We start from the raw sequence: 23,731 nt of genomic DNA on the forward strand, positions 1-23,731 counted from the left end.
AATTAATTACAAGCAGATAATAATATGATGGACGTCCACTCCAAGAAATCAGATAGATATATACACTAAATATATCAGATGATAACAACCACTGGATACTAGAATGTTCAGACACACACCACAATGTCAATAATCAAAAATAAAACTCATCCTTGCAGGAAACACACCTCACAGGTTTCACATGTAAGGCACTGGATAGGTCAGGATATAAGATGGTGGTTCATTCGGAGTTCTCGTCCGGCTCCAGGGGAGTAGGCATATTAGTACGGAAACGCTCCTCCTTCATATTACACCAAGTCAAAAGGGATGATCAGGGGAGGTTCGCAGCTCTTCTGGGCCAATGGGAGGGAAAACCGGTTAATGTGGCTTCCGTATACATCCCCCCAGCACTCCAGGCGGTGGCACTCCCAGCCCTTGGTGAATTCCTACTTACTCTTCCGGAAGGTGACCTTATAATCGGGGGCGACTTTAATGCTACGATGGACACTAACCTAGACAGATACCCAGTGAGGGCACTGACATCCGGAGTTTCCCATCTGCAGAGTTTTGTTGAGGCACTTGGGCTTATTGATGTTTGGAGACACCACCACTCAACAGCACGACAATACACGTTTCACTCCAACGCACATAACAGTTTATACAGAATAGACTATTTCCTAACTTCTGCTGACAGTCTGCAGAGTGTCGATGACATAATGATAAAGCCGAGGTGCATTTCAGACCACTCATTGATACTGTTGACTTTTACATAACACCACGAGACCCGTAGAAGGCTCTACCCCATCTACCACGGTTAGGCTACATGCAAGTCCCGAAAGTTCGTAAAGAGCTCCATAAAGCCACGAAGCACTTCTTCATGGAGAACACTCTTGTCAGTTAGTTCCCCATCTACTCTATGGGAAGCTGCACTCGGCCGAAAAACGCCACTCGACAGACCCCACGCCAGGATCGTCGCAAGCACTGCATCTCAAACAACACAATTTAGAGACCATTTAAGAGAAGAGACTATATCACATCTCTTACCCACTAGGCATAAGATATATGATGTAGGGGATAAGGCGGGAAAACTCCTAGCAAGGCTGGATAAACGAGAGCAGGGCACTAGGCAAATAGCGCGAATACAGACAGGAGATGGACGGCTGACGGCAGACCCTCTGGGAAATAGTACGCACACTGGCAGGGCATTTCCAAGAGGTGTACACGTCCGAATCGGTCATGACGGTGGACGAAGCTGAGGCCTTCATAAAAGATATAGTAATGCCCAAACTTACCCCGGAGGCTGCCCTTGAACTTGAGGCTGACCTCGTAGAGGAGGAGTTACATACCGCGATCCGCTCACTGCAATCAGGCAAAGCAATGGGACCAACGGGATCCCGATGAGTTATACAAACGGATGACGGGACTTCTCAATCTGCATCTATTGCGAATGTATACAGACAGCCTGGACAGAGGAGAGCTGCCACCTGACCAGCGGCTGGCAACGATTGTGGCGATCCCGAAACCTGGGAAGCCTCCGACAGATTGCACCTCCTTATCATCCAATTTCGCTTATTAATGCGATGGCTAAAATACTGGCTAAGGTGTTGGCGAACAGACTGGTGCCACACCTTGCGCACACCTTGCGCATCTAATTCATCCAGATCAGTCTGGCTTTATGCCGAGCAGAAATACTGCATTAAACCTCAGACACCTACACGGGGTACTGGCTAGGTCTCCAACCCTGCAGGAACCGGCGGTAGTAATCTCCCTAGATGCGAGGATGGCCTTTGATATGGTGGAGTGGAATTTCCTTTTTGCGGTCCTTCGACACTTGGGATTTGGCCCCAGGTTTCGCGCCTGTGTCCGCCTCTTGTATACCAGACCGCTGGAGTATGTTACGGCTAACGGCCATATCTCCGACACAATACCGCTAGCGAGAGGGACACGCCAGGGATGCCCCCTGTCACCGATACTATTTGCATTGATTTTGGAACCTTTGGCGGCGTGGATCAGAGGAGAACCATTGCTGCGAGGTATTCAGTGGGTGGACGGATGGGTGGACCGCATCTCCCTTTACGCAGATGACATCTTGGTGTATTTGCAAACCCTGAATATTCCATACAAACCCTCCTTAGGATCTGCGATAGCTTTGGAAGGGTATCTGGATACACTATCAACTGGGCCAAGTCGATTATGTACGTGCTGCATGGCCGCCCAACCGCGTCTCCCAGTGGATTGGCCACTCCTACTTACGCGTGATTCCTTTAAAGATCTAGGTATTCATATCGAGACTAACCCTACGTATTTTTTCTCTAAAAACCTGGCGCCCCGCTGGAATGCTGGAAGAGAGATGTGGCACGCTGGGAGTCACTTCCGCTAACATTGATGGGAAAGGCGGCATTATTCAAAATGATGGCCCTGCCCCGATTTCTGTACGCCCTTGAGAACACGCCATTTCCAGTGCCCCTGAAATATTTTAAACAGATAGCGGCACTAGTATCCACGCTGTTATGGAGCAATAAACCGGCACGAATAGCGCAAGCGAAGCTCAACCGAGGATGGAATGACGGAGGAATAGCTCTCCCTAACATCCAATTGTATTATTGCGCGACTCATCTTAAAGTTATTAATCAGTGGATACATGCCTCCCAAGCGGACCCAGCGTACTGGGCAGATAGGATTCAGCTGGGTGCAGGTACTGTACTCACGCCCCTCTATATCAAGGGCCAGGCCCTGAAACTGGTGGGACCCACAAAAAACACTATCATGATATGAACATACAGAGCAGACAAGGCTGGGATGGAAGGGAGTCATTACCCGACTTACCCCACTCTGGGACACTAAACGACTAGGGAAATTGAGGAACAGCAAGGGCTTTGACCAATGGGATAATGTAGGCATCTGCACAGTGGGGGACCTGTGGGATAGTGGGACGGTAGCTCTATTTGAACAGCTCAGACAACAGTACGACCTTGCTGCATCAGAGGCTTTTCGTTATGCACTGATTAGGCATGCATTATTGGTGTCGCTGCCGCAGGATACTGAAATACCAGAGGCCTCCCCGCTGGAAGATAGATTGCTCATGGACTACATGCCAAAGCGAGCCACGTCTTTCACTTATCGTAAACTAATTAATAACTTACCAGACCCTCTGGCCCCTCTAAGAGAAAAATGGGTGGTTGACGTGGGAGACTTCGACGACACAGAATGGCAGGACACATTGGCTTCACCCTAAATGGTAGAGATACCCTCACAACTTAGAGTAGTGCAGCTCAAGATATTACACCGCACATACCATACTAGATGAACCTTATACAAAATGAACAGAGCGCAGAATCCATACTGTCTGAGAGGGTGTGGAGAGGAGGGATCCTTCTTTCACACATGGTGGGACTGCCCTAAGATAGTTGACTATTGGAGAAAGATACTGAAAACAGTGTCGCAGACGGTTGGCCTCTCACTAGTCCCAGAGCCACGAAGATGTATATTAAATATATGGGAACCCAATGACCTTATCGTCCAGCGTAAACTTGGGCGACACTGGGGTTTATGATGGCAAAACGCAATGTAGCGCAAAAATGGGGGGCAGTGGATTTGGCGTCATTGGCGGCTTGGTGTACTGACATGGACCTGGCCATGATGGCCGAAAAAACGGTGTTCAGAACTCTGAGATGCCCCCAGAAGTGGAGCCAAATATGGGGAGCGTGGAACAATTACCGGGAGAATATATGTGAGCCACCGCCAGACTATGACGAAGATAGTTCAGATGAGGAGTTATAAAATGTATGTTGGGAGGGTGTTACATAGATTATCCCTAAAGCCAACCGCAACCCGCCAGATAACTGTAGTCGATAATCAAGATTTTGTATGGGGGATATATATGCTATCTGTATTATGTACTTATATGCAACCTGATTTATTTGCCGATGTTTCACATGAAAATAAAAAACAATTAAAAAAAAAAAAAACACCGGCTGCAAACTCTGCCTCTTGGCCCACTCCAGACTGGGGGATTCACAGCCAGGGTCAAGTTGCTCTGCAAACTCTGAACTGCTTCTGCACTGAAGTTGACTCTATCCATCATTCAGACCAAACAAATCCCAGTTTCCAAGTCAACAAACCCCAGTTTTAAAATCTCAAAGCACTTGAAGTTTCTGAGAGGCCCTCCTCTACGCCAAAGAAACTTACTTGAGTTGGCCACTATCCATGCAAGCATTCCAAAGGCAAAAGAGTTCTCGCGTTCCTTCTGCGCTCTCACATGATCCAGCCCTTATCTAAAGGTAAGCTTACGAAAGTACAGAAAACAATCTCCAGAAACAAAACAACCTTGAGCCCGAATAGCCTAAACAACTTGAGTAATTTGGGGGCCTGCCTATGTGCGCAAAAGTTCAAGCTACACAGAGTCAGAATTCAAGATGGCTTGAGGGCATGTCCAAGCCAATAGTAAGAACTTCATAATACATCCCAATGTACAAAATAATGCACATTTGAGCACAACTGCTTAGAACACTGCGCACTGAGACCAAGTGTTTTATTTTCTCTCTTTTTTTTTTTCCACATCCCACACGTTCTGTTCCTGGCAAGGCTGTTCTACTCTGTGAAAGCTCGCTGACTATAAAACTACAAGGTCACACATCTTCACGAAAAAAAGGCACATGCACGAAAAATGATGTTGAACATTCAAGCTAGGGTAAGGTAAAATACCAAAAGTCAATTAAAATAATGGTAGCTAAAGGTCATCATGTGGTTTCAATACATGGAAGGGCCTCTAGCTCTACAGATGGGGATCAACCATTGAATCTTTTTAAGCCATTTAAGAATCACAAAGCAGGTGGACGTCACCTAAGCCACTTGCAGTTCATGGATAATAAATCGTCCACAAGGAAGCCCAGGTTCTTAATCTTATCAGATGGCGTAGGTAGATGACCTAAGAAAGCTGGCCAATTACGTGTGCTTCAAAAAACAAGGTTCTTGCCCAGAATCATGACCTCCATTTTACCACCATTGAGCTTGAGTAGGTTGTTCTACATCCAAGAGATCATCCGACTCCAGCCCAGACTGAGGTCCCAAGCCCATGATTCTGAACAGATGACAAAGTAAAAATGATCTGAGTGCCATTGGCATAGGAAAAAAAGAGTCAACCCACTGCTCTCTACCACATCTGCTAAAGGGCGGATATAGATGTTAAATAACATCGAGCTCTATACAGAGCCCTGCGGGATTCCAGAAGAAAGTGCTTGTGACCTGCAGTGGAGGAGAAAAGCTGATAAGACCGATCTTTACAAAAAGATCAGAACCACTTCAAAGCCACGCTATCAAGACCATATGCCATCCGTTTTTTCATTAGAATAGAATGAGACAGTGTCGAAGACAGCGCTAGGATCCAATAAAATGAGCGCAGCTGTTAATCCCTCATTTAAGCACTGACTCAGCAGCTCAGTTACCCTCCGGGGGAGGGGGTGGATTTGATAGAATGTTCAGCCCTGAAGTCAGACTGAGAAGGGTGAAGCACCCCCACAAAACCCATGTTTCTTTAACATCTTAGAGAAGATAGGCAACAGAGAAATAGGGTGGAAATTAGCCAGATTAACCGAGTCCAAGTTAGCTTTTATTAAAAGATGAAGGAGTGTCACAAGTTTCCTCTTCTGGTGATCACCCTTTCATACAGGGTTGCATAAGGAAGATCCATAATCCTTATTAGAAGGCTGAAATCCAACTGACTGATCATGTAAAGAGGTAGAGGATCCAGAAAGGGAACCAGCCTTTATGGACTATAAAATAAAATTTAAAGGATGTGGTGTCCAAAGGGGACCATCTACTAAGTTTAGGATGAGCTGAGAACCTTGGCAAGTTGTAGGAGAGAGATTCTGAGTGTCGGACATACAACAGTATTGTTTAGTTGTACTCCCTGTAGGTGGTCACTAGTCAATTGTGAGTGAATATTTCCAACTTTTAGAATAAATAAGAGAGCAAGCTCATCACACTGGGTTTGAGAAAGCGGAGGAGATGAAGGCAAATTGCATTGGTCATGTAATTATTTCCCCATCTTAAAAAGGGTTTAGCGCAATTTTGAGCAGTTAAAATGTTAATAGCGTAAAAAGTGGCTCAGGCAGATTTACAGCCCATGATATTTATTTAATGTTGCTCTGTAATTGGTTTTAGTGTCTTCTGTATAGGACTTTCTCCATAGCCTTTCCAGGACCTTACATTGTTTCTTCTCAAGCTTTAACATTTCATTAAACCAAGGAGCTGGAGGCAAAGACGGGCTTGAGCCTTTTACAGTGAACGGTAAACTTTTTTCTATAACCTCCATAAGCCAGTAACAATCTGATCATGATGCCAGACCGATAGTTGTTTAATGTCCGGTTGGAGGAAGCTGGCTCTATATATACTATACAAAAGGGAGGTATAGTGTGCACAGATTCCAGTGGAACCCCAAAGGTAGGCAGAAGTCAAATTAAATAGAACCTTACTCTATTTGTTGTAATGTGGTCGAGCAGTAAGGCAGTTTCAGAGGACAGTGTTAAGCATTTGTTGTACCCACCCAGTCAGCAAATGAATTCACACACTCAAAGACTGAACATTAGACCAATTGTTTTTGTATAAATATATTCTTTTAGTTATTTTTTCTCGAACTAAGCAAGCCTGGCACAGGTAATTTGATAAATACTTTGCAGTAAATATACAGTTTCAAATGCAATTGTAAATGTACTTTGAAATGGTTAGTTTGAATTATTGGTAATGCAATACTGGGAAATGCTGTAAATATACTTTGTATCGACTTTGCAATGAAAATTACAGGTATGTTACTTTTACATTACTTTTGAGATTACTTTTTTTACTCCGTGTGATATGTCTAGATATCACACAGACATTTCCTAGAAAACAGGTAAGTAATATACGTTTCGCACAATTGTTACTTTTCAGGTTTCCAAACAAATCAACTCCATACTTTTCAGAGAAAAACAGTCAATGGATTCCTATGGAGAGAAATTAAGTTAACCGTTACCTGGTAAGCAATCGGTCTTTGGAGTTGATGTTCTGGGGTTAGAACAAGCGTTCTCCCAGAGTCAAAGATGCACTCTCGTTATACCCTCAGCAGCACTAGGGCAGCCAGGTGCAGAGTGCTGAGGCCCAATGTTATCCAATGGGGGATATGGGACAACCGTTTGGTGTCTGCTGGCTAGCAGGCCACTCTGCTGTGGGAGTAAAGCTCCTGGACTTTAATTCAGGGCAAATAGGGAAACCGATTAGCACCAAAGGTGCATCCTCAGCGGCACTAGGGCGGCCGGGTGCAGGGTACTGTTTCGATATTGGACGCCCTGTTGGTTTCCATGGAGAACCTCTGGTTTGCAAAAGCACTGAAGGCATGTGGATGAAGGTCTTCTGGATGCGACCACCACTTCGAGAGGTAAGTTGGGAAGTTAGGTGTTGGTTAGGCACCGTTGGTTTGGGCAATCAAGGCCGTGGGGCGTCGGGTGCAGGGGTGCCTTTTGGGGTTGGATTTTACCAGCTCCTCGTTGTGATTTGGGGGCCTTCTGGATTTAGACTGCAGGCGTCGGCTGGAGGCTTGAGGCAGTTCAGGGGTCACCAGATCTCTGGTCAGGATCGCCGGGGTGACCTCCTCGTGGTGTTTGCCCATTCGAGGTCGGGCCGTGGACGGCAGGTGCAGTGTGTTGCAAATTTGCGGTTTCCGGCCAAGGCCAGAGGTCGCAGATGAACAAATTCAGTGTTCACGGGAGACAAAGTCTTTGTAGTTTAAGGTAGGCAGGTCCTCTGGGGTTTTCGAGGTTGCTGGCTGCAGGACACACCAAGATTTTACAGGTGCAGGTTCGAGGTGGAGACAGGCCGGAAGAGTTGGGGCCAAGTCAGTGGGTGTCTTCCTCTTGTTAGCTGCTGTACGGCTGTTCGGTCCTTCTTCTTCTTGTAGTTTCTTCTTGTCTGAGGAAGCATGTTTCAGGGGTGCCTCTAAATACTAGATGTAGGAGCGTTACAGGTAGGTAAAAGGCAGGTACCAATGGGTCGCTTCCCTGGGGTGGGTACACCCCTTATAATGCCTCTCTTCAGTGGGAGGGGGGTCATGAGCCTGTCCCTGGTTGGCTGAGTCCCCCCATCTTCAAGATGGCGTAGACTCAGAGTTGTGCTACACATCGCCTCCCCCACCTGAGGGGTGTTATGTTGTGGTATGTTAATAAAACTTATTGAGTGCATGAATACCCGGAGGTGTCTTGGTGCGAAGACAAAGATAGCCCTAGATGAAGTAATTAGTTCTGAAAAAGCCATGTTTTTAAGTCCTTTCTCAAGGTAATAAGTAAGCCGGCATTGCTAATAGCAAATGGTAACTTATTCCATCATTTTGCTGTGCCGTATGAGATACTACGGCCTCCCCAGCATAAGGTTTGGATCCTTGGAACCTCTATGAGTCTGGCATCTGAAGAGCGCAGTTGTCTGGCTGGGTGATGCCAGGAGAAGAGGTTCTTAAGAAACATTGGTCCGGTGTTGTTCAAGGTCTTGTAAGCTAAGCATAGTGCCTTGAACTTAATGCGCTGTGCCACCAGGACACAGTGAAGTCTTCGAATTTCCTTGGTTATTGACTCCTATTTAGGGACTTTTAGTAGAAGTCTTACAGATGCGTTTTAAATCATCTGGAGCTTTTTTAAATATTGCTTCTGCATATTTAGGTAGAGGCCATTGCAGGAGTCTAACTTAAAACTGCACAAGTGTAGTCACTTCCGTCCTTTTGGAGTCGTTAGGGGTGTATGGTAAGATCTTCTTCAATTTTTTGATCAGAAATGGAAGCTAGATACAATGGCATTGCTCTGCTGAGATAAGGTGAGTTTATTATTGATCAGCACTGGGATCTGCGCATGGATGTAAGTCAATAGGAACCGGAGTGGAAACAGTTTCAAAAGAATCATAGATATTTTTCACTTAATTTCTAAAAGCGTCTGCAATAACCTCACAAAAGCTGTAGTTGTTCTTCGTGCATTTTTTCTTTGGCAGAGAGGAAAGTTTCTCTACTATCCCAAACAGATCTTTGGCGGAATTCTTAGCTTTTTCAATCTGCCTCTTGAAACATGCCTTTTTTTTCTGCGATCAGCAACGTTTTGTAATTAATTAAAGCCACTTTATAAATGCCTTTGTCTGTTGTATCAAATCTTGTTCTCCAGCGCCTTTCCAGTCTGCAACGTTTTTGTTTTGCCTGGCGTAAAGCCTCCGTAAACCAAGGGGCTTAAGGCGGGGTGCGGTTCCCTGAAATTTTTCCGATGGGTACCGTGGCCCCAATTGCTTCATTAAGCCAATCTGTATATTCGCTAACTGATAGGTCTGGGGACATATTTAACAGAGGGCATGTCCTATCCAGTTGGATGCGAAGCATGGCTTTATCAGCCTTGTTCCAGGCTTTATACGTTAATAAGCGTGATTCAACTACTCCGCCTTTCTGAGCTTTTGGGATAGTGTAATCGAATGTGACTAAGGAGTAGTCTGTCGACGTGAGAGGGTGAACGTTGTTTATTTTTAGGCCTGGTAAGGACATAAAAATGCAGTCAAGTGTATGTCCTGCCTCATGAGTGGGCTTGTGCACCAACTGAGTTAGGCCTAGGGTCTCTAGTAGAGAATTGGTGTCTTTATCCCCACTGTCTTGCAGGTAAACATTAAAATCACTCAGAATGGTGAACTCATCGGTGGAGAAGATGGGATCCATGAGAACATCTAGGTTGTTGGTAAACGTACTTCTGGCACCTAGGGAGCGGTTGACAAGTATACCCTTATTAGCATGTGCTGCTAAGGTGAAATGCAGTGCTTCATAGTAAGGAGTAGGGGCTGGTGAAAAGTCAGCTTCAAACTTTTCCCTATAAATTACAGCCACTCCCTCTCCCCTCTTTATTGACCTGTCTACCCTAAATTATAGAAAACCCTGCGGAGCTGCTACCACAGAATCCGGGTCACAGGCAGCATCGGCCCAGGTTTCCGTGAGAAACAGGGCATCTAACTCATATGATGATATGATGTCTGCTACCTCATACTTAGATTTGGCAATGGATCTAATATAATGAGGCCACAGCGTGCTTTTATTTGGTCTGGGGGTTGTAACTGCTTCACACTCCAAAAAACAACCTTGAGGTAAAGAGCCTTGACTATCTTTTGTGGTGGGAACGCAAAACGACAGGCACAGTTTTGTTTAGCATGTACTTGATTTAACAACAGATTGAAAGTACAGCAGCTCCCTTTAACCTCTGCAAAATCAAATAGTTCCTTTCCTGTGTAACTTACATGATTGGTACATATTGGTCCAGCGTTTCTGCCCTCAGCCTGGTCCAGGCGCAGACGGGCTTGCCTTAGGCGTGTCCACTGCACAACCGCATCATCCCCATCTGATATAGTGTGGGATGTTTAAACACTAGACCGCACGTTGCCAAAAGTACTTTGAACTGTATGTCAGCGGAAGTGGGAGTCCGCGCTGTACAGCCCTCCGCACGATCGGCACGTCAGCTGTGGCGGAACGGGGCAATAGACAGCGGGGGCGAGGCAAGGCTGGGGTAAGTGCAAACAAATGCATACAGGTATCAGTTCTAAATAGAAGTAGGAGTTAGCAGAGGTGGGCACACCTCTCTTCCTCACTTGTTTTTCCCGCAGGTTCTTCCGCCCAAAGTGGGGGTCAGAACCATTGGGGTTCAGTTGCTGCGAGCAGCAAGTGGCCTGGGGAAGCTCACAAAGGCGGCAAGCCTTTGAATCTTCTCCTTCGTTAACCTTGCCCATCCTGCTCTTTTGGTAGTGATGGTATTGTACTCATTTCTTTTTGACTAATGCATCGAGGGTTTTTGTGTCGTCTGGGTGGGCCTTGTGGGTGGTCTCTAGCTTTCCAATCTCCTGTTCAAGTATTTCTAGGTCTTTATTCAGTGCTTTATTAGTTTTGGCTCTGATATTAATAACCACACCCCGGATCGTGGCTTTGAGTGCGTCCCAAATGGTATTAGGGGTGGTATCCGGTCGGGCATTCGTTGTGATGTATTCCTCAATGGCGTTTGCTATCTGTTGTTTGCTAGTGGGCTCAGTGAGGATTTCGTCGTTGAAACGCCATCTTCTAGGGGGAAGGATCGAGCGGGAACCAGCAAGTTTGGTATGGATACATGCATGATCAGATACCAGTTTAGGGGCTATGTCTGTTTCTTCAATCTGATGGGTAAAGGAGTTTGAGATTAGGATGAAATCGATTCGCGAATACGAGTTATGAGGGGCAGAGTAGAAGGTGTAGTCCCTTCCGTCGGGATTTTGGAGGCGCCAGGAGTCTTTTAAAAAGTAACTGTCGCAGAGACGTTGGAGGGCCTCGTGGGAGCGGGAAGGGTGGAATGCACATTTAGACTGTCGGTCCAGTATTGGGTCGAGAGGGAGGTTAAAATCCCCACCCACCACCAGGAGATCGTCTTGTGGGATATTTTCAATAGCTCGGGAAGCCGAGTCCCAAAATTCTGGTTCATCTGAGTTGGGGCCATAGATATTCACAACATGTATAGGATCATCGTCTCTTAGGAGGTGTGTTACTAACAGTCTGCCTTCCGCGTCCTGCGAATGTGGGACAACCGACAGATTGGATTTTTTCGCAATCAAGGTTATCACACCTCCTTTTTTGTGTATCGCGGGGGAGCATAATATGTGTGAGGTCCAGTGTAGGTTAATGAAGCGTGTGTCCTGTCCTGATAGTTTGGTTTCTTGAAGTAAGAGGATATCTCCTTTTGACTTTGCAAGGTATTCAAACACTTTCCGTCGTTTCACTGGGTGATTAAGCCCCTGTTCAGGGAGACTATGTTGAGGTTTTCTGGCAATGATTTAGTGTTGGTCATCGGTGTGCGTCAGTGGCGTTAAATGAAGAGGTCGGTAGAACAGTGTCTGTCAAGTGGAGTGACAGGGTCTGTCTACAGGGGTTATGGGAATGACATAGCTCATGGCCCATGGTGTTGAATGTGGTAGCTAGGTCAGTCTCAGTTTAAGATGCTGCAACTTCAAGTTCAAACTGAAAATTAAAACAAAAAGCATAATAGAGGGAAACAAAAACAAAGGCAATGCAAGATAACTCCCTTTTCAACCCCACCCCCTCCCCCACTATCCCCTCCCCTTCTCCCTGAAGCCCCCTACCCCCTCTCCCTCCCCACTCTCCCACCGGATATGTACATAGGGAGTACGACTGCAGTACCGTGCAAGGTAGAACAGGAGTATCAAATAGCGTTTTAACAGTGTGTGAACAATCCCAGCGAATAGTCAGCTAGGTCAACAATTAGGCAAATGAGAAGAGCATGCTAGACCATGGTTAAGGTCTGAGCAGAGCAATAAAATCAACTTATCGAGTAAGCCAACAACTACCCACCGGTTGTAAGTCAAGGGTGTCAGGTGAACAGGACACGTCTCATAAGTAAGTTCAGCGTTAGAAATTATCATACAGAAATTTTCTAAAGGGTGCGTTATATAAGGATTGTTAACAGTACAGCACAATCATAGAGAGTGTACATTCGGAACCAAGGCCCTAACTGGCTAGATGCGTATTGCAGAGGGTCCACCCAAGTAGGAAGTGGGAAGACTGAACAGGTCATCAGACAAAACATCAAACGGAGAACATGGGTAGAGACTAGAAAAACAGAGACCCAACTGTAAAGCAGTAATATGCCTCTATCGGCCACACGTGGCACTCACGATACAGGAAGTCCAAGAATAGTAGGCTGCGGGAATGCCGCAGGATTGAGAGTCAACGTGGTCATCAACTCAAGAGAGGGGACCTCTTAGATCATGCACCACGACACTGTTCGATGAACAAGCAAAATGGTCATAAAGTCAAGAAATAGATTGTTCAGAGTATTTGGGGATGAAAGTGGACGTTTTCCTTTTCTTAGAGTAGCCGCTCGTTTGGTCCATCTCTTGAGTTGTGCAGTCTTCCAGATGTTGCGCTAGGTCCCTCGGATCCGTATAGAAGCAAGGTCAGCCATTTACCATGATTTTAAACCTGGAAGGGCCTGCGAAAGAGAATGGGATGTTCTTTGCCCTTAGTCTGTCTCTCAGTTGAAGGAAGCCCTTACGTAGGTCAACCGTGTCTTTGGAGAAGTCTTGAGTGAATGTGATCCGGTGTCCTTCCCATGAGATGTGATGATTCTTCTGCGAATTGGAGGATCAGTTCCACATGCTAGAACCTGAGCGGTTTGCAGATCAGCGGTCGTGGTCCTTTCTACTGTTTGTCGAGGAAGGTGGGAATCCTGTGCGCTCTGTCGAGCTCAAATCCATGTGGGAAATCAATCTTGGTGACTGTAGGAATCCATGACTCTAAGAAAGCCACACATGACTCCGCATCCTTTTCCGATTCCTCTGGCACGCCAAAAATGCGAATGTTCCCCCGTCGGTTTCGATCTTCCAATTCGTCATTGTAGCGTCTGAGAGCGTCTGTGGAGGACTCTAGGCGCTGTATCGCCTTTGTTGATTGGTGTGATAGATCTTCCACATCGCTAAGTTGCTGTTCCGCTTCCCCAAGGCTTTTATTAATCGCGCTCATGTCAGCTCTAATCGCTGGGAGTTCGAGCTGCATGGAGTCTGTGTTGGACTAGGTGGATTAGGCCAGATCGTGGACGTCAGCCAGCTTTTTAAGAATCATCTCCATAGTGGCCACCATGTCTGCTCTGGCTTTGATGGGAGAGTCCGAGATCAATGGGTCTGGTCGCATTTTTTTGATGTTGCCTCTGCCCTCTCTTTCTGCCATCGTCTTGGAGTGGGGGTGATTGTAGTACAAGAGGGTGGAGTGGCGTCAGAGGGTCCTCAGTGGGAGTAGGTAGAGCGGTGAAGGAGCCCTGCTGTGTGGGTTTCTCGTCTTATCAGCTCCTGTTGAGTATATGGTAACGAGTGGCAGTAAATGGGAGAGCAGCGTGGAGCCCTGGTGGGCCACTTGATCCTCTTGATCCTGTAGATGGACCTATGAAGGGAGGGCTTGCCGCAGTGTGTGTAGCATGCAGATATTGTATGGCGAGAGGCGCGGAAGCGTGCGGGCAGGTGGAGGCAGAGGTAGTAGGTCAAAATCTCGATTCCGGTGGGAAGACTCAGGCCGGCAAGGAGTGACCACTGTATGTTGGCTGCAGATGTGAGTGCGACGGGTGACAGTATAGTTTACCCCTCGGAGGACCCACTCTGATGATAGGGGTAGAAAATGTCTGGCAGTTAAGGGGTGAGCTTGGGCAAGTATTCACCACTTGGTCAAAGTTATGGCAAAGTAGTGGAAAAAATTCTCCAACTAGTTGTGGCTATGGTCGAGATTGCGCTGTTTTAGTTGTCCTAGCCGCCACAATTTGAAGGTCAGGCAGAACGGGACGATGAGGAGCTGTGGCAGCAGGTAGGGGTGAGTCTCTCACCTTCTGGGCTTCAGGACAGGTTCAGGCACTTCGCTCCTGCCCCCGAGCCATATTAGGGCCAGAGCATGTAGCTGGGTGCTGCAGGCGCTCGTCTGATTCAGGCAGGGTCGCGGGGACTGAGCGGCGCCATTCTGTGATCCCCACGTTGGGATCGCGTGTGCCGAGCGAGGCTGCAGGGTTCTCTGCAGTGGCTGATATAATCCCCCCGATCAGGTTACCGGAGGGGGCCACGCATTACAGGGAGTCCGGATACTGGTGGGATCGAGCTGAGGTCCGCAGGAAACCGCTGGGAATTCAGTGATCTCGTTCTCCTGTCTACCAAGCTCCCGGTTAGGCAGCCATCTCCACTGCCATCCAAGCCACGCTTGGTTCAAGGCCCTAAAATTATGTGAAGGGAACAAGGCAGGTAAACTCCTCGCCTCCTATCTCAAACATAAACGGAAGCTATCTACCATATCCTCCATTAAAGACTCCACAAACAATACCCATACTAACCAGACTAAAATCCTAGAGACTTTTAAATCCTTCTATGAAGACCTCTACAAAAATGATCTGCCCCTCGACAAAGACGCCTGCGCCAAATACCTAGACTCCCTGAACTTACCCCAACTCTCAGAGGAAGATAAGGACCAGATAGGGTCCCCAATCTCAACCACGGAGATCTCAGCAGCCATCAAACACTTAAAAACAATAAGGCCCCTGGTCCCGACGGTTTCTCTGCAGCCTTCTATAAAGCCTTTGACACGCAACTCTCCCCCACCCTCCAAACACTCTTCAACTCTGCCGCGACCAGTGGTAACATATCCCCCTCAATGTCGGAAGCCACCATCATAGTGATCCCTAAAGAAGGCAAGGACCCCCTCCTAACCAACAACTACCGTCCCATTTCCCTGATAAACCTTGACTGTAAAACCTACGCCAAAATTCTAGAGCAAAGGTTAAACTCTTTATTCCCCAAACTAATCAGTACCTCGCAGGTAGGGTTCCTGAAACATCGGATGTCTAATGACAATACCAGGCTCCTGTGCCGCATCCTAGAAAAATCCAAAGTTTCTCCCACCCCACTGGTTGTCATAACTCTGGATGCCGAAAAGGCCTTTGACAAGGTCTCCTGGTCTTTTTTGCAACACTGCATGCACTCCTTCAACCTTGGGCAGCCATTTATTAAAATGGTAATGGCCCTGTACTCATCCCCGTCAGCTAGAATCGCTAATAACGGTACCCTCTCCAGCCCATTTCGCCTCTTCCAAGGTACCAGACAAGGCTGCCCGCTCTCCCCTGCACTGTTCCTCCTGGCCCTTAAACCCCTCCTGACGGACATTAAACACAACGAAGACATAGCGGGTGTAACTTTTGGGGATATTCGGGTAAAACTAGCGGCCTACGCAGACGTTATTTTGATAGCGACAGAAGACCCTAAAAAATCTATCAAAGGACTTATGACCTCAATTGATAGATACTCAGCTTTATCGGGATACAAATTAAATAGGGACACATCTGAAGTCAAACCCCTAAATGTACACGCCACCAGGGACGCCCTAGGGGACTCCGGCCTGACATGGCAAAACGACGCTATTAAGTATTTAGGAATAGAATTCAGTGACACCCGAATGGGGACGCTACGACACAACGAGTCCACCACCCTAACCAAAATTAAACGCCTCCTTGACGGTTGGTCCCCCCGCTTTATCACTTGGTGGACACGGTACGGAAACCATCAAAATGATGATCTCCCCCTTAGTTAATTACCTCATTACCATGTTACCCTTCATGCTTTCCAAAGACTTCCACCAAAGATTGGACAAAATGATTACCGCCTTCCTATGGCAAGGAAAAAAGTCCAGAATCGTCTAAAAAAAAAACTTCGCCTGGACAAATCTCTGGGTTCGATTAATATGGCAGATTATAAGTTACACCAAACTGCCTTCCTTGCCAGACAGGGGTCCCACTGGGTGTCGCCACAACCAGGATACACCCCGGTATGGCTTGCAGTTGAAAAATCCCTCCTCCAAGGACTCGATCCAACGTCCCTTCTCACCATCACGCTACGCTCCCCCCTCTACTCAGGCCCCATCTTTAGGAACACAAAAGTAGCTCTTCTACAGGTGAGCAAACACCTACCACACCAATTTAAGAACTCCAAATGGGAATCACTCTGGCACAATCGCATGTTGACATATAAAAAGCAACCACTGCACATAAATGCCTGGGGGGCGAAAGGTATACTCTTCCCACACCAGCTCTACAATGACTCCACACCACTCTCCTTTGCTCAAATACAAGACAAATACAAACTTCAGAACGCAGAGTTCTACAATTTTTTTAACTTCAAGGTAGCAATCTCCAAAACGAAACTAGAGAATAACACCGCATCCCTCCCAGGGCTAATGTCTAAACGGAACAAACTTGGCCACCAGGTCTCGAGACTGTACAAGATAATGCGTCCTCAGCATTCAACCCTCACTGACTCTTTACAACTATTCTGGGAATCTTACTCCTCAACACCAACCTCTGCAACGGAGTGGGCCAGAACATGGGAATCCACCACACATCACAAAATCAGCCCTACGCTTTCCCAAACTAAATTCTGGCTCCTCCACAAAGCCTTCTGGACCCCTAAGAGGCTTTTCCTACATAACATCAGAGATGACGACACCTGCTGGAATTTCTCAATGGAGGGAGGGGATCTCGAACACTTAATATTAAAATGTACATGTGTCACAAATTATTGGGATAGAATTTTTTATTTCATTACCAAGGTGCTCAACATTTCCCTTCCTCTGGAATTCTCAACCCTTGTACTGGGCTGTACCAAAGCCGACATGCTCAATTACAATGACAAAGCCCTGCTTGATATACTATTAACTGCGGCTGTAAAGATTATCCTGAACAATTGGAAAGACACCCGTAAGGCCTGTTTCCCCCATTGGCTTAATTGGATCTACAATCTCAGAGGAGCCGATAACATAGCCCTCTCGACTACCCCTTGGCGTCCTCCACACAGGAAAATCTGGTCTTCACTAGACGATTACTTCAACCTACACAAACCCCCATGATTACATTCACGGCCTACAATCCCCCGCCTAACATCCGCAACTACTGAATGGTTTCATTGACAACCCCCATGTCCAGCCCGCAGCACCTAATCACAGCCTCCTCCCGTTCTTTCAGTCTGCTGCTCATGATGGCATGTTAACAACAACCTGTATCTGTTCTTAGATATGCTGTTTACGTCAACGACGAAGATGTAACGCAACCTGTACTCTTCATGATCTACAAATTTATTTGCTTTTCCCCTTAGTACTCTTCTGTACTCTTTTGTTTCCTTATGATTTTATTGTACTGTAATGTTTCTCATGTGCTGAAACTCCCAATAAAAAACTTTTGTGAATTTAATAAAAAAAACTCTGCCCATCCTGGAGGAGGAGGCTTGGCACCTTGTCCCAGGATGTGCATTGTTTCAGGCCCCAGACAGCAGCAGGCTCTCGTCCCAGGGGTCCAGAAACATGTCTGGCGTGGCAGCTGAAAGCTGCCACTCAGCCGGTGCACTAGTGGTAGGTTAGTTTTCAGGGGGCATCTTCAAGGCCCCCTCTGTGTGCATTTTTCATTAAATACCACACTGGCATCAGTGTGGGTTTAATATGCTGAGAAGTTTGATGCCAAAGAGCTTCTAGCCTCGTTTCTGTCGAACAGGACGCAGGCAGTGACCTTGGGCGAATTTCAATCCATCAAGCTCGCCCTCCCATGTGGCGTTCCGCAAGGCTCATCCCTAAGTCCGACACTCTTTAACATCTACGTGTCGGACTTAGCTAGGGTAATTAAGAACTACCGGATGAGCCTTACCTCATACGCCGACGACACCCAATTGGTGATCGCGATTAAGAACGACGGTGAAGAAGTAGCTGCCAGCTTCCAGGAAGGTATGGTGGCTATTAAGGATTGGATGGCCGAGAACTGCTTGCGCCTCAATTCAGATAAAACGGAGGTAATGATCTTCGGAAAATGATCCCCACATTGGTCCAATACATGGTGGCCAACTTCGCTTGGAGCCCCCCCAGAACCGGTGCACAAAGTTAGGAATCTGGGAATTGTCTTTGATGACAACCTCAGTTTCGCTAACCATGCTAACCAGGTAGCGTCTTCTGCCTTCTACAAGCTCAAGATCATTAGAAAAATCCTGCCATATTTACCCGAAAGTACAAGGAAAACAGTGGTGAGCTCCTTAGTACTCTCATCACTTGACTATTGTAACGGACTCTTTGTAAACGCGCAGGCAAGGGTGGTGGCCAAACTGCAGCTTATTCAAAATGCTGCTGCAAGGCTGCTAGCAGGCATCCCCAGATTTCAGTCCACTAAACAAGCAATAAGAAACCTCCACTGGTTAACGGTGAGAAACCGCATCAGATTCAAGACCTTGTGTCTCACCTTCAAAGCTCTCAAGGGTCAGGGCCCAGCGTTTCTTAAACAGAAACTATGCCACTACCTCCCGAAAAGATCTCTTCGATCGGAACAGAGACTTCTTCTGGCTGTGCCACGAACTAGGACTGTTAAATGGGGCGACCGATGCTTCATTAACTCCGCAGCCAAACTTTGGAACACGCTTCCAATGGAACTAAAATCGGCACCCTCATTACTTCAATTCAGAAAACTTGTAAAAACATGGCTATTTGACCAATAACTGTCCAGTACAAACTTTCCCTAAGGTAGATACCATGATTAACCAGAGATCGCTAGCCTAAGTCACAGCGCCAAGACACCCACGGGTATATGTTGCGCTTTAGAAATGTTTAAAATAAATAAATAAATAAATAAACTTCTAAGTTTTTAGTGCAGCCATTATGGTGCTCTGGAGTTAGTAATGACAAACTCCCAGCACCATATACTCTTAAAGGCAGCACTCCACTTACAATGTCTAAGAATGGACTTGGACACTGTAAGGGGACAGGGCTCATACACCTGTACCCACACCACTGGTATAGTGCACCCAGCTAGAGGGGTGACTGATCTATGCCAGGGCAGTGGTTTGTAGGCATGGCAAAAAAGGGATGTGTGCCGTGTCGACTCTTAACTTGGTTCTGCACCAAGACACACAGCCTGCAAAAGCAGTGTGAGTGTGTCAGGGTACAGGACCTCTAAGGGTAGCACAATAAGTGCTGCTGCCCTTAGAGCAGTTTTAGGGAAAGAACATAGGCCTTGGGCACCTTATTAGCAGGAGCCCAGGGCACACTCAGTCAAAGCACAACAGCAATTCAGCAAAAAGTGGGGGCAACCATGCAGAATGAGGGCACTTTCTCACACCAGTCCAGTACAATGAAGTAGATCAGTAAAAGCTGGAATGTTCAGCTTGGACTAGATCCTTGGTTCTGCCATAGAGGAATAATGAGAGGGTACACAAGAGGATGCAATTCTCACCGTAAAAGGCACAGAAAAATTATCAGACCAGAGTAGGGGACAAGGGGAGCATTGACTAAGTCTGGCAAATTTGTAAAGACCGGGTCCAAAAGATGTCCTGCAACATGAGTGGGGGTAGAGATACACAAATTCAGATTGAGGACCCCTAGATCCTCTACAAAAGTTGAATTCTAGGAGCCATTGGGATCGCCCAGATGGAAATTATTATCACCCAGTATCGTAGCGTTGGCCGATTTAAAAATGGTTGCACATCCCATAAAACGTTTAAGATGTGTTGCTGATGTTTGGACAGGGACCAGCAGTTAATGTTAAAGTGAAATTCTTTAACAGAGTTAGGTTCTCCCGATGGTATTATAATAGGGATAGCCATATTAGATGGAATGTACGAGCCACTACCAGAGGGTAAAAGCTTTTCATTATGGACATTGCATTTCAATGACGTTTAATGAAGTAAAATTACACCCACTACAGGTAGAAGAGCTTACCCCAGGAGTGATAATTTGGCAGTTAGGAGAAAGATCCTGCCTTAGTGCTTTAAGTTGGCTTGCGGAGTATAACTGTGTCTCTAAAGAAAAAGGACCATGGTTTGTGGACCCTGGCCCCAGCTGGACGCAGACGAGCTTGCCTTAGGTGCCCCAGCGGCATACCAGCTGAATGTATCCACTGCGCATCCACTCCTATGCCATCTAAAATTGAGCCATAACGCTAGCAGCCAAGAATAAACAGCACCACCAAAATGGCATCCGAGACAGGGAACAGCACTTAAACACATGCTTTTCTACTGCCTAGTAAAGCATGAAAATCCAGTTCCCAAAAAACAGACATAAACAAATTCACCCGCAAATTTAAAAGCTAGTTAAAGCAATTTCCACAAAGATTTAGGTCTACCAAGAGTGAATTGCCAAAAAGAACAACTGTAGTGTTGCTTGAGCAAACCTCTACCTAGCCGCTGCGCGTCTGCTACCCGGCCGTCTAAAATAGGACCGTAATGTAAGAGATGGGCAGCAAGCAGCCAAGAATAATGGCACCACCAAAATGGCCTCAGGGGCGGGAAACAGCACTTAAACGCGTGCTTACCCACAGCCTTGTAAAATATCAAAATCCAGTCGCCAAAAAACACACTTCAATACACAAATGCCACCGCACATTTAATAGCTAGATAAAACAAGTTAAAAAAATGTTTGTGTCTACCACGGGCAAATTGGCAAGAAGAAGCACAGTAGTGTTGCTCAGGCAACCCTCTCCCTTGTACTATTTGATACCCAAGAGGGTTCTCAGCAGTGGAGTAGGGCTAACAAAACATAATTCTTATTTGTCCTGGCTTGCGTTTTTGAAGACATTTTGTACTGCTTGCGCAATATTCTCCAATCCTCCATCTGAGAACCTGTGTCCAGGGACCAAACATCTGAGTCACTGGAGGGTGCTCCAAAGTAGATGTCTTGGTAAGAGAGCCTTCTGCTGGAGCCTGCACATACATGCTACACGTACACCGCTCTAGTTCTAGCCGTCTGCATGTTGTCCAACCTTTAAAGGTTTTTAGGCCGGTCATCAAACCTCAAACCTGAAATTCGAGAGGATCACTTATAGACTTTGGAATCCAGTTCCCATACTGACGCCACAGCAAGCTTCTACCGGGAGCACTCCGAGCCCCTGATGAGCTGCAGCGCCTTGCTATCTCTCTCCTCTGTCTCTGGCTATCTACTGGCCTGCGCCCACCACCAGATTATCGGAAACTGGTTTGTTTTCCTCCTGATAACTTCTGATCTGGATGGAGCATGAGCAGAGTTTGGAGCGAATAACCCCGCCAGCCAGACTACACTTACCACAGACACTGTGTTCACCAGTGCTGTAACCTTGAAGCCCAGTACTAGCCGTGGGCCTTTGCCATTGGATGTGTGGCAGAAGCCCTGGTATCTCCCAACAATAACTCGTGCTGGCACCAAAGCACACTGGCATTTCGAGAATGCTTGCTCTTGCCGCCCTTGCACCATCCTTCATGACTGACACCGCATTACTCCTGTCCTGCAAGTGATGTGCTCCACCTCTAAGCTCTGCAGGCTGATGAGGCAAGTTCAGCTGTTACAATGGCCTCACTGAGCTAGAAATCCTCATTTTACCATACTACGCAGCACCGCAGACACAGCTTCCCTCTGAGGTTCAAAGTATCCAGAGCAGCTTGAATGTGGGCGTCGCTATCAGTGAGCAGGTGTTAAACCTCTCCTCCCAGCTGTGCACAGACAGCAGCTTTATATTCATGGGAAGGACAACCCCTTAGCACTCTCCAATATCCTAATAAACCAGACTGTGTGGAGCAGACGCTGACCAGGTATTAGGAAACACAATAAACCTGCACAACTTGCAGGAGTTTGTTCGGAGAGTTCCATAATTCTATCCGTTTATTAGAGGATGCGTTGCTGCTCGTCCAGCCAGGCGAGTGTTCTCCAGCTGACTGTTCTGAGTGATTTACAGACTGAGGTTTGCCCGTGCACAGCTGTTAATTGACCCGGTGACACTTGGAAGAGACATACAAACTGCAGTGATATTAGTGATAATCATGGAAGGGGATTCAGCTGGCTTTTTTGTAGGGCACCCTCATGTTCTGCCTATACACATGATGTCCATTTTTTGGCGCCATGCACTCTACACTGCCAGTGTGCTCCCTGTAAGCATGAGCGAATTTTGCGGATCTCGCGTTCGCGAATTTTGCGGATTTGCGGATTCGCAATCCGCAAAATCCGCGAATTCCCGCGAATTTGCGGATTTTTTTTTTTTTTGTGTTCGCCCGTGTTTCTGCCAGTTCGCGAGGGTTTTGTACACTTTCGCAAATTGCGAACTTACCTGTCGGGTCGCAAGTTTCGCGAACTTGTTGTTTCTACGTGTCCAGCCTGTTTGGGACACTCTTCTTCATCACTGCCACTCTCTGTCACCACTGCCACTCTCTGACTACTCATGCCACCCTCTGGCCCACCCATGCCACCCTCTGTTTCATCACCACACCCTCTGGTTGTCCAGTGTACATTATTTTCGGCAAAGCAAAGCACACCTTCCCTGCCTCAAGTGACCTGAATTAATTTGGGGCTGATTCATGTGTCACAGAATATTTTTTTAGCTGGCACCTGCTTCCTTAGTGTGCCCTGATTAGTGATCTTTTGCACTTGCTAAGTGCTTTCATTGTTGCAAAATTAGTTACAACACCTGCCCTGCCCCAACTGACAATAATGAATTAGGGGCTGATTAATGGATTTTAACTTCCAGCCTGGCTCCTGCTTGTCTCCCTTAGCTGTAATTCAGGACCTTTGTGGCATATGTGTAACTATTCTGAGGTTCAGAGCAGGGTCACATACTAGTTTCAACTGGCAACTGAACTCTGGAGGGGCCCCTCAGGAAGCACTCCAGGAAATGGCTACTAATGATGAGCCTGAACTTTTGAACCTGGTAAGTAGTTACTTTCAGTTTTGCTAAGATCGTATTTCTGCAATTTTGCACTTATTCGCGGGGCGCGAACTCACGCGAACAGTGCGAGCAGTGCGAGCAAAATCCGCTGCTCGCGGATTTGCGGATTTTGCGGGAAATTCGCAAATCTCGCGGATTGCGGATTTCCCGAAAATCCGCAAAATCCGCGAGCGGAACGGATTTTCCGCCCACGCCTAGCTCCCTGTAGCCATGCTGGAGCATTTATGGTTCTAGCAATGGCACCCTGGACTGCAGCTGGGGTGGAGACGCTAGGAGACATATGTGGACGGAGACCTTATGTCTTTTGCGACCTTGGCGATGGACAGCGGTTAACCAGTAGGCCAGTTCCTCTTACATGCAGCCATAATACGGACGTTGACATCGGCATGGGGAGACTTGACGAATGAGCCACTGACACACCAGCTAGTGCAGTATTTATATGTGATGGGGGAAGGGTCACATGTGATCCACTGGCTAGTGCAGGCCTTCCCTACTCATGTATTGAA

The sequence above is a fragment of the Lissotriton vulgaris genome, chromosome 3_1 (assembly GCF_964263255.1).
Source record: "Lissotriton vulgaris chromosome 3_1, aLisVul1.2, whole genome shotgun sequence".
Taxonomy (NCBI): domain Eukaryota; kingdom Metazoa; phylum Chordata; class Amphibia; order Caudata; family Salamandridae; genus Lissotriton; species Lissotriton vulgaris.